Source organism: Coregonus clupeaformis, unplaced genomic scaffold (assembly GCF_020615455.1).
Source record: "Coregonus clupeaformis isolate EN_2021a unplaced genomic scaffold, ASM2061545v1 scaf2213, whole genome shotgun sequence".
Taxonomy (NCBI): domain Eukaryota; kingdom Metazoa; phylum Chordata; class Actinopteri; order Salmoniformes; family Salmonidae; genus Coregonus; species Coregonus clupeaformis.
Window position 1 is genome coordinate 31,796 of NW_025535667.1, and position 13,877 is coordinate 45,672.

The 13,877-nt window shown below is 46.9% G+C and overlaps 1 long non-coding RNA gene across 1 annotated transcript; it reads right to left on the bottom strand.

Annotated features, from left to right (window-relative positions):
- Positions 1-481: 481 nt before the first annotated feature.
- Positions 482-11,193, bottom strand: LOC121557084. The gene is made up of 3 exons (XR_005998282.2): positions 11,151-11,193; positions 5,723-5,810; positions 482-522 (listed from the first exon to the last, which is right to left on the bottom strand). It is a non-coding gene; the product is annotated as an uncharacterized LOC121557084 (long non-coding RNA).
- Between the last annotated feature and the right edge of the window lie 2,684 nt (positions 11,194-13,877).

Below are 13,877 nucleotides of genomic sequence, written 5' to 3' on the forward strand. Positions count from 1 at the left end.
ATTAATTACAATTCTGAGATCAGTAACGCTTTGAACACAACAACTGAGTTATTGCATTTACACCAGAAGTACATTCATTTCCAATGGAACGCTGCGTTAGCCTTGAAGCATTACGTTGCAGAGGCAGTTGCAGTGCATTCTGTGTGGTGCATAAATTGGATTAATCGAACGTATGCGTCAAACTGTATGCGTAAACAGGTTGACAGAAATGGTAGCAGAAGGTGAATGTTTAACTTTTGTTGCACAAATATTTAGATGATGCTGCATACTATTTTGCGCAATGACGCAGTCGGTGTGTTCAAACCGTAATATTGAAGGTACCCACAAGCAATAATTTCTGATGAAAAAACGAATGTGAAAAAATTGTGGACATATAGTTTTGGAAATGTAATTAATAATGCTTAAACAAAACTGTAATCTCACCTCTTAGTTTTGGTGTCATGTTCCCCAGAGAGACTCATTTTGGAGGCAGGGACCCCCTCCTCTCTCTCCCCAGAGAGACTCATTTTAGACCACTGACCCCTAAACAGAGATGCAGCATGTTGGTTGTGGTGAACACAGTGACAACTCATTCTAGAATGTCAATTGTTCTCTTTTACTCATGATCTCTTAGAAATAAAACATTTACTAACAGACATATCTTAAACAGTCGGGTGATTTAATTTAATCACATGAACATTGTTACGTTCCTCAACAAGAAATAAAACATTGTCTCTCAAACAGAAGAAGGAACTAACAAAGAGTCACTAACAACAACCAAAACGAAACAGGTGGTTTTAGGAGGGGTTCTGAAAGACACTCATGGGGGTGTCCACTAGTGGTGGGAATCAGAGGCTTTCTGAATGCTTTGGGGCTTTCACCAAATTGTGTCGAAAATGCCATTGATAGATTTGAGTGCTAATAAACAACCTTTCCAACAAGTCAGTTCGTCAAATTCCTACCCTACTAGAGCAGCCCCAGTCAACTGTAAGTGCTGTTATTGTGAAGTGGAAACATCTAGGAGCAACAACTGCTCAACCGTGAAGTGGTAGGCCACACAAGCTCACAGAAATATTAATATCATGAATTGAACTGCTTTGCCATGAACAGATCTGTGAGGTCTTAACTTAAAGGTACTATATAGACTTTATGGTCATTTAAATGGGGTTGAACATTCATCCCATCAGATTGTGTAAAGGATTTTATGAGTTCAGAAAAATACTGACTTGGAAGCATCTCTCTGACCTCACCCTGCTGAAACACACTCAAGTAAAGACCACATAGCTACAGTTATATGCTTTTCTGTTTTTACCCACTTTTACAGCCAATGTGTGCACTGGCATCCATATGAATCAGTGGAAAATACAGACTAGTTAGCCATCTCCCAATAGATGGACCCCACGCAGAACTTTCAGCAATGCAGCATCTTCAGTAAGCGAGTATTCCAGACACTCCCTTCTTATGAACCAGTTGCTATTAAATGAAGGTTTTTGGACAGAAAACCTGCGACTACGGTAGGATTCTAGGCTAATCTGGGCTGGCACCTCTGTTCCAAGATAGTCAGGAACAGTCGGAGGTGGAGGGGGCTGTGGAGCCATTATCCTGGCGGTGCTTGTGGAAGGGTGGGTAGGCTCTGCACACGGAGCTAACTGGAGCTCGGCAGCATCATCACTGTTGGGCTTGCCGCGGCCTCGCTGGTTTGATGATGCTGCTGCTGCTCATCACTCTCCTTTGGCTTTGTTTGGCTACTTTTTGTCCATTGTCTGAAGAAGCCTATTGTGGTGAAACTTCAGGAGTACGTTTTTTTTTGTTGTTGAAACTTTTAAATGAGCCACATGGATGCTAACTGGGGACTCAGCTAAAACTAGACAAATACACATTTTTATTTGGGTATTTTTGGGGACCAAATAAATGTATACCAACAGTGGACAATTCCCAGCAAAAGCATGGAGCTCCAACTCTCTAGTGGAGAATTAAGGGAGTATTCCCCTTGGAGAATCCAGAGTGGCTCACTGAAGAAAAACATATTGGAGAATAACAACAATCTCAATCTGATGCTTTAAAAAAATAAGGGGAATTCCTCTGAAAATCAGGAACACCATTCTTCCTCCTGCCCCACCTATTGTCCCTGTATGAATATTAGTTGGCATCTAATTGAAGAACATACTGCTTTATAGATCCCAGCCTGACAAACAATTGTTTGGGCCTTACTTTGAGCACTTTGCACTGTGCCTCCATTGAGTCTCCATGTGTCAAGCAGTACAGAGAAACGCCCTCTAGATGACAGCAGAGGCCTGCTCTTGGATCTACCCTGTCTAACCACCAGTTTAGTGACCTTGTTCCATCAATATGTCCATACTACTTCACAACCGATTTGAGGTCTTGACCAGCAACGTCCCATTGGGCTCAACCAAGCCGAGAGTGAGGTTCTAGAAAGAGGACTGACTTTCATACCAACTCCTAAACAGGTGGACTGCGGGGAGCTCCGGAGGGATCTACACTTCCATCATAGAAGATTGAAGTTATTAGATCATTTTGATTATGAAACAGATTTTCCTCATATACTATTTCCAAACCCCTCACATTGGGAACCTCAGTTGGAGTCAGTGTCAGAAACTATACAGACTGTTATACGTAGGGATGTGGCTTCCTTTTCCCAATTCAGAACCAGACCTGTATATCAGCTCAACCTTACACATCTTTCTAAAAATCAAGCTCTAGAAACATTGAACATCAGAATATAGTGATTAAACCAGCAGATAAGGGGGCTCAGATTGTTGTAATGGATAAAGTGAATATCTTCTTGAAGCCAATAGACAATAGGATAATGGTAAACACTATGTTCCATTGTCCCCACTCAACACAACCGGAAAACACAAAGATGAATCCAGGAGATAGTGAGTAAACTATATGAGGATAAGTACATTACAGATAAACAGATGGTCTATCTTTTTGGGGCAGATTCTCCAAGGCCTAGGCAGTTTTACTTACTGCCTAAAATACATATCTCCTGAGACGTTGCGGTTCCTTACGGCTGACCAATAGTAAGCGATTGTGTCTCAGAATCTTCCTGTATTGCTGATTATATTAACTTTTATATCAACCCTCTATCCCAGAAACACCCCAGGTATGTTAAGGATAGTTATGAATGCAGGGTTTATTATTATTGTATTACTCTTTATATTAACTTAGCTACTGACTTGTTCTATCAATCAATCAATCAATTTTATTTTATATAGCCCTTCGTACATCAGCTAATATCTCGAAGTGCTGTACAGAAACCCAGCCTAAAACCCCAAACAGCTAGTAATGCAGGTGTAGAAGCACGGTGGCTAGGAAAAACTCCCTAGAAAGGCCAAAACCTAGGAAGAAACCTAGAGAGGAACCAGGCTATGAGGGGTGGCCAGTCCTCTTCTGGCTGTGCCGGTGGAGATTATAACAGAACTATGCCAAGATGTTCAAAAATGTTCATAAGTGACAAGCATGGTCAAATAATAATCAGGAATAAATCTCAGTTGGCTTTTCATAGCCGATCATTAAGAGTTGAAAACAGCAGGTCTGGGACAGGTAGGGGTTCCATAACCGCAGGCAGAACAGTTGAAACTGGAATAGCAGCAAGGCCAGGCGGACTGGGGACAGCAAGGAGTCACCACGGCCGGTAGTCCCGACGTATGGTCCTAGGGCTCAGGTCCTCTCTCAGTTGGCTTTTCATAGCCGATCATTAAGAGTTGAAAACAGCAGGTCTGGGACAGGTAGGGGTTTCGTAACCGCAGGCAGAACAGTTGAAACTGGAATAGCAGCAAGGCCAGGCGGACTGGGGACAGCAAGGTGTTCTATTGTTGTTGTCAAGAGGTTAACCTGCTAGTCAACATTTCATTGCACTGTTAACTCCATGTATATGACAAATAAACCACCTTGAACTTAGAAGGGGAAGGGGGAGGGCAGCCAGAAAGGGAGGGGAAAATTACAGTATGTGTCCTCAAATGTTATGTCATCTAAACATCTCACATTATCTGGTAGAACTGACAAATGAAATGAATCATAGAGGTCTCATAACTTATTCCATTCTACAGGTCCATTGTTTTGTCTCATGTCTCTTTATATTCATATACCCTGGGGACCATGTAGCTGTATTGAAATCACATTGTTTTATAACCTTCTTTGTTGCTCAGTGGTACTTCAATTGGCCGGACCATGCCCAATTATTTCACACGGTAATGCTCCAGCATCCACTCAGAGCTTATGCATCTAATGCATTCCTCAAATACTGCAGAGTTGTTGAGCATGTCCCTGAGATCGTCATGTTCAACCACGTTTATTTGCTTATTTGTAAGATGAAACCTGAGAGGATCACTGTAGTGTGTCATAAATGCATCAAAAATGGTTCTGAGGTCCTCAACAATGCTATTCTGTACCGTAGCTGGGATGCTGAATCCTGATTTTCAAAATTAAAAGACAGATATTGATTTTGAGACCTTCAATTAGCTGCTCAGTGTTGGTCTCTGTGGCTTGAACATATTCAGCCTCTGGCAGACTCTCTACATCACTCATGTCATCTTCAATGGGATCAGTCCCAGTCTCAAATTCATCATGAGGGCAATTCTCATCTAAGTTGGGGCTTAAAAGCTCTGTGGTTTTGGTAGATGTGTGACCGATAGGCGCTGAAACATCTATTTGTTTTCCCACACCCATTAAGTCCACAGGTAATTAGAAATGTGGTTCATGCTGGTGATAGAGGCCAATATGTGTGAGTCGTCTGGACACAGTGAAAGTATGCTCGTTGCAAATTGGACAATTGAAGAGAGTTGGCATTCTTCAGAAAGATTGTGAACCTTGGAATGATGGGATGGAATCATGGAGATCATTGATACTCAGCCACTTGCAGACATCATCAAGGGACCAGTCTTCCACAGCCACACTCAAATTAAAGTTGACACATAGCGCAAAAGTGAAATGTATTAGTGTTGAGGCTAAAACAAAACCTATCCCACTCTTTCCAGACAACCACCTTTCCTCCTAATTTGTATTTATGGTTGTTCCATAACGAAGCAGAGCTTGTCAGGAAAGGTGAGGATGTCTGTCTCTTATAATAAGGGATTCTGCAGTCCCACATTTAAGTGTTGACTCAGATAATATGATGCTCCAAATGGGGCATTAAGTTCTTCTTCCATGTCAACCCAAATTGACCTATTAGAGTTCTCAATAAAGAGCCTATTTGGGCAGTTATAAAGGCTTCTTGCTATAATTACATGTTAGGGAGCTTTAATCCTCCCTTCTAAGTCTTTACCTGTAATCTAGCTTGGTTCATCCTGGCCGTTTTAATAGTCCAAATGAATCATTTTGTATATGGTGTTAAATGTGTAGGCAGGTATGGACAGTGGAACATGCTGATGACGTAATTCAGTTTAGGAGCTTTAACCATCTTCATAACATGTGGTCTACCCCACAATGAGATGTATAGCTTGTCCCAGTTCTTCAATTGGAGTTGAATTTTGTTCAAACACTGTATTGATTGATTGATTGATTGACTGCAAATACATTCATTCACCATTCAGTTAGTGTTGGAAAAGATGAAGGAATGACATAAAACACACTATAATCACACTGTATTGATTGATTGATTGATTGAGTCACTGTAAATACATTCATTCACCATTCAGTTAGTATTGGATTGACAAAGGAGAAACACAGAACACACTATAATCACACTTCAAATACATACAAATACTTTATAGAGGCTAACCTGTTAGTAGATCCATAGTGAGCTTTAAACGTTGTCTTGCTTTGGTCTGAAATACAGAGGACAGAACAATCCGCCCCAATACACCAACCTGAAAGACATCAATTAGACACAAACACAACATAAACAACATGAGTATTCAATATCAAATGCATCTAGCTAATCTGATCTGTTTTATGTATTCTTCTTTTTGTCAAGTCGAACATAATCTACATTGGGTCATCTTGTAACGATCCCGGCAGTCTGAGTCGGGTCCTGTCTGTGGACTAGTTTTTCTGTTCGTGATCTCCAGTTTCCCGAGGGTTCTGGAACGCTCCGGGGAGCTCTCTTGATTTCCGCACCTGCATCCCATCAGCAATCTGCACACCTGGTCCTGATCATCACCCTTCTTAGGCTCTGGCCTAACATCCATTCCCTGCCGGATCGTTAGCCATTAACATCATTCTCCCGGAACCTTCACCCAACCCCTGCCGTGCCATCAGTTCATCTGCTACTTCACCACCACCTACTCATCTCCGCCACCCGCTCCGCCTACTGGACTATTCTGCATCTTTTTCCTGTAAATAAACACTCTCATTCGTTCAACTCACCTTGTCCTGGTCTGCTTCTGGGTTCGGTCTTAGAGAACCGTGACAGAACGATCCGGCCATTAATGAACCCAGCGGACCTGGACTCTGTTCGCCATGCCATTACCCATCAGGAGAAGATGTTGGGCCATCATAGCACGGTACTACAGGAGATCGCGTTGTCAGTTCGGAACCTTTCTACCGGTCTGACGGAGGTCCAGAACCAACGCAAGTCTCCGGTGGAGGATCCACTACCGGTTTCATCCATCTCGCCTGCCGCTTCTGGAGCTGTGTCCTTCCGTGAGCCCAAGGTTCCGACGCCGGATAAATATGAGGGGAGCTGGGAAGATGCCGTTCCTTCCTTATGCAGTGTGGATTAGTGTTCGATCTACAGCCCTACTCTTATGCCACAGACAAGGCTAGGATAGCCTTTGTGATTGAGTTGCTGCGTGGTCGAGCGCTGGAGTGGGCTTCAGCCGTTTGGGAACGACAGGATCCCTGCATGGCGTCATACCAGGGGTTCACGGCCGAGATGAGGAAGCTCTTCGACCATTCCGTCCGAGGGGAGGGACGCAGCTAGGCGCCTGTTTTCGCTTCGCCAAGGAACTCGCAGCGTGGCCGACTTCGTGATCGAGTTCAAGACGTTGGCTGTGGAGAGTGGGTGGAATGAGGAGTCTCTGCAAGCGGCCTTTTACCAGGGTCTGTCGGAGCAGCTCAAGGATGAGTTGATCTCCTATCCGGAGCCTAGTGACCTGGACAGCTTGGTAGCCTTGTCTATTCGGGTGGATAATCGAGTCCGAGAGCGAAGGAGGGAGAAGCAATGGGGTCCGTCCAATCGATCAGCTTCTCAGTTCCCAGTCGGGTCGGGTGGTGGACCAGAACACGTCGATCATTCTCCACCACAAAGGATTATTGGAGAGGTTCTCTCTCCGATTCTGAACCCATGCAAGTGGGGCGGCACGGGTTAACCAAGGAGGAGCGTCAACATAGACGTAAGACCAACTGTTGCCTCTACTGTGGTAGCTCGGGACATTACATCTCCACTTGTTCCCGGCGGTCGTCAAACTGCCCGGCTCGCTAAAGTTGGGAGGACTTTTAGCGAGCCAGTTTCAACCTCTCAGTACCTCTGTCAGACCCCGTTTCCGGCTACCCTTGTGAACAGGAATCAGAGCTTAGCGATTAACGCTTTTTGTCGATTCAGGTGCCGATGGAAGCTTTCTTGATGCCGAGTTGGTGGAACAGCTGGGGCTTTCCAAGGAGCAATTGCGGAAGCCATTGAAGCGACCACTCTGAACGGCAGTAGTCTGGCACGTATCACGATGAGGACTGAACCGGTTAAGATGCTGTTGTCGGGGAATCATTCGGAGATGATTTCATTCTTCATTCTGCCGTCTTCCCATGTTCCTCTAGTCCTTGGATACCCCTGGCTGAAGGAACACAATCCCACGTTCGATTGGGTGACGGGCAAGGTAACGAGTTGGAGCCTTGATTGTCATGCTAACTGTCTCAAGACTGCCTGTCCCCATTCGGTTCCCAGTCAGGTGATTGAGGCTAAACCCCCAGATTTGTCCCTGGTTCCCGAGACATATCACGATTTGGGGAAGTGTTCAGTAAGCAGAAGGCTCTGTCACTCCCTCCCCACCGACCATATGATTGTGCCATCAACCTGTTCCCTGGAGCTGTCTACCCCAAGGGAAGGTTATACAGTATCTCCCGCCCTGAACGTGAGGCTTTGGAGACCTACATCAAGGAGTCCCTAGCTGCTGGTCTCGTTCGTCCCTCGTCATCACCCCTGGGGGCAGGATTCTTCTTTGTGGGTAAGAAGGATGGCTCTCTTCGACCGTGTATTGATTATCGGGGGTTGAATGACATCACGGTCAAGAACAAGTATCCCCTGCCCTTGATGAGTTCTGCCTTCGACTCCTTACAGGGTGCTACGGTGTTCACCAAGCTAGACCTACGCAATGCGTATCACATGGTCCGGATCAGAGAGGGAGACGAGTGGTTGACGGGTTTCAATACACCGATGGGTCACTTCGAGTATCAGGTGATGCCGTTTGGACTGACCAATGCTCCAGCGGTATTCCAGAGTATGGTGAACGACGTCCTGAGAGATATGATCGGTCTCTTTGTGTTTGTTTACCTGGATGACATTCTGATCTTCTCGAAGGAACCTTCCGACCACGTCCAGCATGTCCGGCAGGTTCTGCAGCGATTGTTGGAGAATCGCCTGTTCGTGAAGGCCGAGAAGTGCGAGTTTCACGCCCACCGACATCCTTTCTCGGGTACATCATCTCCAGGGGAGAGATTAGGATGGACCAGGAGAAGGTTAGAGCGGTTCTGGAATGGGCCCAGCCCGGTACGAGATTGCAGCTCCAGAGATTTTGGGGTTTGCGAATTTCTACCGCAGATTCATCCGGGATTACAGCCGTGTGGCCGCTCCGTTAACGGCCTTGACTTCCAGTATCAGGAGCTTCAAGTGGAATCCGGAGGCGGATCGAGCGTTTCTGGATTTGAAGAGGCGATTCACCAACGCACCGATTCTCTCTCAACCGGACACGGACCGTCAGTTCGTCGTTGAAGTGGCGCGTCCGATGTGGGAGTTGGCGCCATCCTGTCGCAGCGATGCTCCACGGACAGTAAACTCCATCCCTGCGCCTACTACTCTCGTCGCCTTTCGCCTGCGGAGAGGAATTACGATGTGGGTAACCGGGAGCTTCTCGCGGTGAAACTTGCCTTGGAGGAGTGGCGCCACTGGTTGGAGGGGGCGGAGCAGCCGTTTATTGTCTGGACTGACCACAAGAATCTTGCTTACGTGCAATCGGCTAGACGTCTCAACTCCCGTCAGGCCAGGTGGTCGTTGTTTTCGGACGATTCAATTTTTCCCTGACGTTCCGACCTGGATCTAAGAACGGCAAGGCGGACGCCTTGTCTCGGATGTTCTCCAAGACGGAGGGAGAGTGGGTCCAAGACCGAGACAATTCTCCCCGGAACTGCGTCGTGGGAGCTGTTAGGTGGAAGATTGAGGAGGAGGTGATGGCGGCTCTTCGGACGCAGCCCGGTCCCGGTAACGGTCCATCCGGTCGGTTGTTTGTGCCTGAGTCGGTTCGTCCTGCGGTCCTCAAATGGTCCCACGCCAGCAAGATGGCTTGTCACCCTGGCGTGGCTCGGACGATGGCGTTTCTTCGCAGACGTTTTTGGTGGCCTGCCATGGCCGAGGATACTCGGGGTTATGTTGCTGCCTGTCCAGTGTGTGCGCAGAATAAGAGTACCAATCGGCCCAGCTCTGGACTACTTCACCCCCCTTCCTATTCCCCGGCGACCATGGTCGCATCTGGCCCTGGACTTTGTCACTGGGTTGCCCGCTTCTGAGGGGAACACGGTCGTTCTGACTATCGTGGACAGATTCAGCAAGTTCGCCCACTTTGTGCCTATTGCCAAGCTTCCCTCTGCCTCGGAGACGTCCGAGATCCTGGTTAGGGAGGTTTTCAGGGTCCACGGGTTGCCCAGTGATATCGTTTCCGACCGTGGCCCTCAGTTTACCTCTGCTGTCTGGAAGTCCTTCTGTTTGGCCATTGGAGCTACAGTCAGTCTCACATCTGGTTTTCACCCCCAATCTAATGGTCAGGCGGAGAGAGCCAACCAGAAGATGGAATCCACGCTACGCTGCCTGGCCTCTTCCAACCCCCACCTCCTGGGTCTCTCAGTTGCCTTGGGTTGAGTATGCCCACAATACTCTCCCTACATCTGCCACTGGGATGTCTCCCTTCCAGTGCCTGTATGGCTACCAACCTCCCTTGTTCCCTTCTCAGGAGAAGGAGCTCTCAGTGCCTTCTGTTCAGGCCCATATTCGTCGTTGCCACCGGACCTGGCATCGGGCCAGAAAGGCACTCCTTAGAGTTTCGGACCGGTATCAGCTCCAGGCGAATCGTCGCCGGATCCCCGCTCCCACCTACACCATCGGAGATAGGGTCTGGTTGGCCACCACGGGATCTTCCTTTACGGACTGAGTCTAGGAAGTTGTTACCGAAGTTCATTGGTCCGTTTGTGGTGGAGAAGGTGATCAATCCGGTGGCAGTTCGACTCAAACTCCGAGGACGCTCAGAGTCCATCCCACCTTTCATGTCTCCTGCCTCAAGCCTGTTTTCCTCAGTCCTCTGTTGCCTCCTCCGCCTCCTCCTCCTCCTCCTCGGATGATCGGAGGTGGTCCTGCCTACACGGTGCGACGCATCATGGATTCCAGACGGCGGGGCCGGGGTTTCCAGTATCTCGTGGACTGGGAGGGGTATGGTCCTGAAGAGAGGAGTTGGATTCGCGGCGACAGATCCTAGATGCTGACCTCATCCGTGACTTCTACCGCCTCCATCCTGGCGCTCCGGGAGTCCGCCCGGTGGCGTTTCGGAGGGGGTACTGTAACGATCCCGGCAGTCTGAGTCGGGTCCTGTCTGTGGACTAGTTTTTCTGTTCGTGATCTCCAGTTTCCCGAGGGTTCTGGAACGCTCGGGGAGCTCTCTTGATTTCCGCACCTGCATCCCATCAGCAATCTGCACACCTGGTCCTGATCATCACCCTTCTTAGGCTCTGGCCTAACATCCATTCCCTGCCGGATCGTTAGCCATTAACATCATTCTCCCCGGAACCTTCACCCAACCCCTGCCGTGCCATCAGTTCATCTGCTACTTCACCACCACCTACTCATCTCCGCCACCCGCTCCGCCTACTGGACTATTCTGCATCTTTTTCCTGTAAATAAACACTCTCATTCGTTCAACTCACCTTGTCCTGGTCTGCTTCTGGGTTCGGTCTTAGAGAACCGTGACACATCTGTGTGTGTGTGTGTGTGTGTGTGTGTGTGTGTGTGCTACCTGTTCGTGGTGGTTGATACATTTTTCTATCCGAGCTCACAGCTCCCAAACTCTCCACCACTTAACTGGACAGGGGCAGGATAAGCCAGGTACTAAAGGGAGGAGGATGGAAGGAGATGGTGAGAAAGTATATCATGGGTTTAAATGACTACAATTTCTCAATATTGAGTCTAGCTAGCTAAAGTTAGCTAACGTTACAGTAACTTTAACTAGCTAGCTACTGTAGCTAACGTTAGCTAAAACGTACCAACATTTATACAACAATTACCAGCTAACATTACAGGCTATGTAGCTTGGCTAGCTGATGAAAAACCAAGAGTACATTACATGATGTATTGTTTTTAAGTTATTTGATAGTAGTTTGATGAATTATTATCTTAGCTAGCGAATAGCTAAGGTTCACTCACCTTTCACGTCAATCCGTTGCAAGTCATCTCTTATTGGTCGCGTCTCTCCAACCATCCAGCGCGCTTCCCGCTTCCAGTTGTCTTTTGACCAACGGTCTCAATTTGAATTCTACGCTCGCGCGCCCTTTACTCACGAGGGCGCTGCTGGTTCCAAAACGAACCCCTCTTTTGAAAAGGCTTCTTCAAAGAACCCCTGAAGTCTACAACGGTTCAACAACGAGCTGATGGCAGAGTATAGGCTTGGAAATTAATCTTAAGGTATATTTTTTACCTTATATTATCCTAAAGGATCCTACAGGAAGCTTTTCTTTTAAGAGTGCACTTTTACTCATTTATCTGCAAAACCATGCCTTCCGAGTTGTAAAGGGGTGGCCAGCCACATAATTAGTTTTAAAAGTCTACCATGACAACAACTATCCCATTGACTATATCCAGTAATAGTTTCTTATTGTTCTAGTTAAGATCTCACAACACAGTTAGGCTACTACAATTAAGGCATAAGCCATAAGTATATATCATTTGAAAATGCAGTGAAAATTGGCTTGAACTTGTCGTGTAATAACAATTTTGAAAAACACTAAAAAGGCTATGTATTCTCCCAAGGTCAATACTTCAAAAAATAATGAATCATAAAATGTTTGTCCGCTGTAGTTGCGTGTCTTTCTTTTTTTGCTGAAATCCATACATTTTTTTTTGCAACTGTGTCATTTGAATATCCAATGACTTAGACCAAGGGCTCCAAATACTCGTTTGTTTCTGTATGATATGTTGGATTAAGGAATAAAGACAGACACCAATGTTCAGTTCAATAGCCTTGTTAAGCCTTGTACAAATCCCTACGCGTGGAGTCTGGGGAACAGTCCAACTAGTCGATTACCTATCAACTAGACTCCGTAACATCATCCTTTTCAATAGAAAGTGCAAACATAACGGCATAACATTGCGTTCTTAACAGTCAAGTCATAACAATTGAAAAGCATGACATTTTCTTTTACTTCAGCTGTCATCTTCCTTTTTTTAATTTTTTTTTAATTTTTGAAATATTTTTTTAAATTAACAGACAACAAGTTAAGTCTCTTGCTTACAGAGTAAGCCTGTCCGGTGGCTTGCACAGCCGACCCACCCGTGAGTAAGTATTGGCTCTGACAGGGGTAGGATTAGGGCCACGAGCTGGAGAGTTTGGTGGGGTAGAAGCTTCACCTTCAGTTGGCTCATGTCTCAATTCTGCACCCCCTTACCCTTAGGCCTGGACTGTGATCCAGCTCATCTAAGTGAGTGTATGGCATGTTCTGGTTTGTCTGCTCTGCTACGCGCAGATCCACCCGATTGCGGCGATAGAGGGAGCCACCAACATCCACCAGGTAAGAACGTGGTGCAACTCTCTGTAGGCATGTGCCCAGCCTCCAAAGTCCTGTGTGGTCTCCCGGCAGCGGTTTCATCCTTATAGTTTCACCCACCTCCAGCTCTGGTAGGTCTCGAGCAGTCCGGTCGTAGAAGCACTTAGCGAGCTGCTTTCTGTGGCGCAGTTTGTCCGTGACGCCAACCATGACGCAGGGCTCAAGTAGCTTGTTAGCTACGGGGATAGTAGTCTTCAGACGTCTGGACAGAAGGCGTTGTGCTGGGCTGCTGTCCATGTTTTCGGTGGGTGTGTTCCTCCACTGTAAGATCGCTTTCCATGGGTCGTTGCTGTCGCGCAAGGCCCTGCTTAACAGGTTTTTTGCAATCTTGACAGCTGATTCTGCCTTGCCATTTGCTTTTGGGTGTCTTGGAGAGGAGGTCACGTGGTCAAACTCCCATTCTGGGCGAAACGCTTGAACTGTGCAGTGAATTGTGGGCCATTGTCCGTGATTACCTTGTCAGGCTGACCTTGCCTTGCAAACTGCGCCTTGCAGCGCTTTATGACCGTCTCTGCGGACAAGTCAGGGAGCAGTTCAATTTCCCAAAAGTCAGAGTAATGATCAACGAGGAGAAGATAGTCCTTTTGTCTGTGGCTGAATAAGTCCATGCTGATGATTTGCCAGGCCCTTGTGGGCAGTTCGTGTGACATCATGGTTTCCTTTTGCTGTTCATGAGCGTACTCGTTGCATGTGGTACAGTTGCTGACAAAGTCTTTAATTTCTGCTTGCATGTTTGGCCAGTATAATGTTTCACGAGCCTGACGGTAGCATGCGTCACCTCCAACGTGACTGGAGTGTATGCGGGTAAGCATCTCTGGACGTAGTGATTTGGGAATAATGACCTTCTGACCTCTGAACAAGACGCCATTTTGCACACTGATCTCATCTCGAAAGGTCCAGTATTCTCTCACTGTGAAAGGTGT